This window comes from Alosa pseudoharengus, unplaced genomic scaffold, assembly GCF_046254945.1.
Source record: "Alosa pseudoharengus isolate Yale_2024_CS ecotype anadromous, Long Island Sound unplaced genomic scaffold, YU_APseudo_1.1 YU_APseudo_1.1_scf_6, whole genome shotgun sequence".
NCBI classification, from domain to species: Eukaryota; Metazoa; Chordata; class Actinopteri; order Clupeiformes; family Clupeidae; genus Alosa; species Alosa pseudoharengus.
In genome coordinates, this window is record NW_027468848.1 from 31,800,448 (window position 1) to 31,806,326 (window position 5,879).

A 5,879-nucleotide genomic window follows, 5' to 3' on the forward strand; every position below is an offset into this window, starting at 1 on the left:
GGAGGTAGTCTTTGTTGCCCTGTTTGGGCTAGATCCTGGTCCGGTAGAGGCTTTATCGCCTGGGCCCTTGTCAGCACAGCAACAAAGGTTTTCTTCTGCATCTTGATGATGCTCTCTCTGGCAGCAGTAGCAATTTCCTTAGAGGACTTAATGGGCCATTCACTCACAGGTAAGCTCAGGAACTTTGGTCCGTTTTGCCACTCTGAATCCTCATCAAGGTCCTTGGGTCCGCCTCCTCTTGTGATCAAGTCAGCGATGTTCTGAGGACCAGGGACCCACCACCAGTCTTGGACTTCTGAGTTGCTTTGGATTTCTCCAATACGATTTGCAAAGAAGGTTTGGTAACCATAGCTCTCTCTCTGTATTGCGCCAAGGACTGTCTGGCTGTCAACAAAGTGATACCATCTTCCAACTTTGATCCGACTATGCATCTCGAAATACCTCTTCAGCCGTGAGGCGAACACCGCTCCACACACCTCTGCTTTCACAGCATCTCCCTTCTGATCCAAGGGGGTTAGTTTAGCTTTGGACTCCACTAGCCTGGTAATGGGACCCTGGTCAGTACTCCACCTAAGGTACATCGCCGCTCCATAGGCCTGCTCACTTCCATCAGAGAAAGTGACTGCCCACGGCTCACTGCCCACGGCAAGAAATGGAGGAGTTAAAGCCCTGGAGAACTCCACTTTGCCAAGCTGAACATATTCTTCAAAAAGCTTAATTGCATCCTCCCTCAGCTCATCTGAGAGCACCTTATCCCATGTGTCTTTGGCTGGGCAACTTTTGCTTTTGGCTTCTTGAAATGCTCTGCGCACCAGGATAGTCCCCCTCTGCTTTGCCGGAGTTACCAAGCCGCCTGGGTCATATAGTCCAGCCACCTGGCTGAGTAGTTCTCTCCTCGTCAGGTGGATCGGAGTCTGAGGCCGAATCTGTTCTTGGAGGAGGTTCAGCCCAAGCCGCATCTTCCTTTTTCTTTTTGAAAAATTAATTGAGGTCATGACGTGCAGCTTGTCATGTTCAACAATGTAGCCGAGGCCGAGGGCTTTGTCGACATCATCGCTCATTTGATTTGGGAGGACCATGGCTCCAACTCTGGTTTTCAGTTTGTCATCTGGATCTTCATAAGACTCCTGCCTCCCACTTTGCCCAGAGAATACCCATGGTTTGAGCTGAAATCCTCCAGCCTCCAGAATTTGTTCCACATTCGCAGCAATGACTTTCAGGCGGTCAAGGTCATCATGTGATGTCAGGAGGTCATCAACATAGCTGTCCTGTTGGAGTACCCGGCGCTCCTGTTCAAGGTGCATGAACTGAGGGAGGTTGGAGGTCTCCCGCATAGCCAGCTGTGCGATGCAGCCGGCTGGTTTATCTCCAATGTTTACTCTGGTAATTGCATATTCCTGCAGCTCCTCATCTTCGGAGTCTCGCCACAAGAACCTGTGCAGGTGCACTTCACGGTCTTCGAGCCAGACAGAGTTGTACATCTTTTTAATGTCACCCAAAGCAGCATACACTCCACTCCGGAATCTCAGAAGGACTGCACGGATCGGGTTGAGGACGTCTGGACCCTTCATCAACATGTCATTCAGGCTCACACCTCTGAACTTCTGGCTGCTGTTCCAGACAAGCCTCACCGGTGTTGTGACGGAGTGTGGGTTTGGAGCGATGAGGTGACTAACATACCATACTGGCCCGGTCCAGCCGGTGATCATGTCCCTGGACAGCTTGATTGCAGCTCCTCTAGTGACCATATCATGTACTTGGGCAGCATAAGCAGATTTCCACTTGGGCTCTTTGGCAAGATGTCTCTCTGTTCTAAGGAATGTAGCCTCGACAGCTCCCCTGTTGTTTGGGAGTGAAATTGGGTCTTCTACCCAGGGGTACTTGGCATGCCAGTGTGGGTCTTCACTGTGGCAGTCGCCTGTGACATATGTGAGGCCCTCTCTCACTACCTCAAGTTCCCGCTCTTCAGCAAGGGTCATCTCCTTGCCACCTGGCTGGCAATTACCACAGCGGCAGCCCCCACACCTAGGTTCACATGCAGCGCCGATGCGGTCCCATCTCCACCATTCCAGGAAGTCATGGTTGGTGGTGAAAGTCGTCGACTCCTGAAAGTTGCCGCTATTTTTCCTAGTTGGCGGCGGTTGTTTTGGGATCTTGGCAGTGAGCTCTTCATACTTTACTGCAGCTGTTCTCATGGACCTAGCAAAATGGGTCTTGGATGTGTGGGTGGACACGGCGACACTCTCGAAAAGGTCTGGATGTGTGCCTCCGACAGTCTTCCCCAGTGATCCGTCCCACAGCACAAGATCTCCGATGACTCTGACGCGTTGAGGTGCCAGCTTACCCTCTCGGTGGCTAATGAGTAGGCTGATCTCTTTGGGCCGCTCAAGCTCCTTTGCTGGAACATCTGAGAAGAATTTCTGCAGTTGTCTTGCTGTCACCCCCTTGTGGACATCTGCGATGTGATCCAGTCCGTAACAAACCAGCTAGTGAGATTGAAAGGTGCCCTTGGGGGTCCTCACCCTGATCTTTAAGAGGTACCTCTTTGTCTCTACATGGACCTTCATCCCTCCGACGCCATGGACAATGAGGGTGATTTCTTCACTCTTCAGGTTCAGCCTGCTTGCGGCCCTGTGTGTAATATAATTTGTGTCAGATGCCAGGTCGATCAATGTCCCAATTCTTTGCCCAGCGTTTGCAGTCACCTCAAGAAGCATCATGATGACTGGCGATTCTTGTATCCCACTTCCCACGAGGAGGCTCGATTTCTCTGACGATGCACTAAGGGTTTTTGAGGCAGTATTCGAAAAGACATCTCTACACTGGTCTGCAAGCTCTGGAGAAAGTTTGCTTAAGAAGTCCTCTTGGCCAGCGGTGTACTTTTTCCTTCCTTCCCCAGGATCACGTCCACTCCTTCTCTGGCCTGCACTTTTTATTGTATAAGCATTGGGGCACAGGCAATAATGGTGTTCTGAGCCGTGTCCATCCTGGCAGTCTGGATGTTTGCAGAGGAAGGTGGCCTTGCACAATGCCAGGTCATCATGGACTTCAAGGCATCGCCCACATGCTCCCAGCTTCTTTGCTGCAGCTTCTCTCTCCACTGGCTTTAGCGCTCGAAACTGCTTGCAGAAATACAGCTTGGTCCCGTGTTTCCAATCGCCACAAACTACACATCCTGAGTGGGAGTCTTCCAACCTAGTGGCCCTTGTCTTGGCATATTTAGGCTCAGTTCTTGCTTCCCTCCTTGGCTCATCATCTATTAGTTGCTCCAGCTGCTCATATATCCTCTCTTGCTGCTTCAGGAATGCCAACAGGGTGTCGAATCGGTTGTCATGGGTCACAGCATTCCGACTATCTGCCACATACATGAGCCATTGCTTCTTCAGGGAGTCCGGAAGCTTACTTTCAATAGACTTTATGACCAGTGGATTTTTTATTGCTCCTGTGTCTCCTAAATCGCTCAAGTCTTGCAGGGCCTTCTCTACCGCTTGGATTAATTCCACAATCTTTCTAGGCTGATGACTCCTCGTGGCCGGCATCCTCTGTAGTTCCTCTACAATTTCCATGGCGATGGCGGTCTGGTTCCCATAGCGATTCGCAAGGACACGGAAAACGTCTTCTGCTGTGTTGTAAGCAGTGAGTCGAAGGTCTCTGGTGACCTTTTCCTCCAGGCTGTCCAGCAACTGGAACTTCTTCACCTCCTTAGACCCAGTCGGCTCACCTTGCCTCTGCAGTGCTTCCCAGTCCTTCCTCCACCTATGGAAATCACGCCTATTTCCAGAGAACTTAGGCAGGGCTGTAGGTCTTAGCTTGATGGTTGCTGCAGGGAGATTTGGGAGGGCTATTGGAGCTGGTCCTCTTCTCCCTTCATCCTTCAGCCTCTCCTGAATGAAATCAGCTTTTCTGAGTATGATCTTAGGAATTGTCAGCTGAAGTTCCTGGAGCCGGTCTTGAAGATCTTTCTTTTGGTCAGGGGGGATCCATTTCTTCCAGCGGGCGTGGACTTCCTTTGCTGACCTTGCGAGCTCTTGTAGGTTGGTAAGCATGAACTCATACGCCTCTTGTTTGCTACTTAGGTCAACTGCGATGGTGTTCCTGCAGGCTGATTCTGCCACTCGCAGCACAGTCAACACTTCAAGGGCTCCGTAGCTGGACCACAGCGTGTACAAGGGTTTTGATTGTTTTAAGTTTTGTTCCGCAGTCACTTGCAGTTTTTGTTATGTCAGCTTTCTGCTGTTCCGACAGCATTGCCTCTTCTCCAGCGTCCAGCCCAGCCTCAATGTCTGCAAGGAGTTTGGCTTCCAAGTCTTCATTTATACCTAGGACCTTCTCTGCTGCCATCGTGAGTCCACCGAGGGCCCCCTTCAGGTCTTCCTCAGCCATGTCCTCATAATTTCTTACTAAACTGTTTGCAAGGCGAGAGAATGCTCTTTTCGATGTGGTTCTCTCCATCCTAAGGTGTTCGGCGGTCTTTACGGCGTCTTCGGACATGTTTCTTCCAGTTCCTGACCTGGCGGTTTTTCACTGTCTAGTTGTGCCTAGTGTTTTGTGCAAAATCCTCAACTTGAAAAACGGAGGGACATCTATGGAGATTAAGAATGCTGGATTCCACTCAATGACTTGAGAAATAAACTGTGCTTTGTTTCCTCTTTTTGTTTCTTTTATTTTCTTTGAATTCAGAGGCAGGCATATGCAGTTACTTCACATTCAGCAGTTACGAACAGTCATTTTTCACCAGGTGAAAAACCTTTAAAAAGAGACAAAAAAGTAGAACAGACAGCATGTAAGATGAGGCTATACACCCAACAGTAGACATTTAAATAAGTACAATATCCCACTAGACATGCAGAAAATTACATCTTTCAGCAGCATTTCATGTTTAAATATAATGAATACTACTTCATATTTCCCACGTGTAACATACGGAAATCACTCAATAGAAAAAAAAATAGATTCAAATGGCAGTTTAAACATGACAGTAAGTAGCATGAGTAGCCAGACATTTAGACAGGCGAAAAATGTTCAAATACAAAACTAATTTAATAGAAAAATGCACATTACGAGTAGAAACACACATGTAGCCCATATTAAATTGCGTAGAACCCAACAAACATTCCACAACTGTAGCTTAAAATTTCACAGGCCCATTTGCGCACACTATACAATACAGTACAATACAATCCAGCTTTAGCAACGTTCGCTTGAATCGCTAGGCATATGCAATAACATTTCAGGCATTTACTTAAAAGCACGGGCAGCAGGTGGAACCGCAACTCCACGGACGTTCGTGTTCCAAGCCAGTTAAGGCATGCATTTGGTTCGAGCACCAACATTGTTAAAAGGTGGTATAAATCCCTTACCGTCAGTCTCTCCAGCTTTTAAATGTCCCAGATTGCACAGAACTTCGTGAACATACGCAGGTAACTCTTCAGCGTTTTCTTTGCATTCGTCAGCGTCTGCTCTATTGTTTGCTGTCGCGTCTCCACTACTCACTCCCGCTTAGTATTTAATTGACCACCTGTGCCTTGGAGGTGTGTCGCTCACGTTGCGTTGCAGACTGAACTCAATGGGAGGAGATCTGATTGATAGCTTCAGACGAATCCTCTCCGCTAACCTGAATGAAAGTGAAATCACCACTGTTTTTTCTTTTCCCCATGCAGCTTTCTTCCCATTATTCCCAAACTACTTCCTATTTAGAGTTTGACTTCACAACAATGCTAATGTACTCCAAAGTATTCAAAATAAGTTACTCACTTTGAGTAATCTATCGCAATACGTTACAAAATACATTTTGGGGCATGTATTCTTTAATCTGTCATGACATAGGCCTACACTTTAAAATAGACCTCTGAAGTTCGCCTACAAAAAAGATCCAAAAC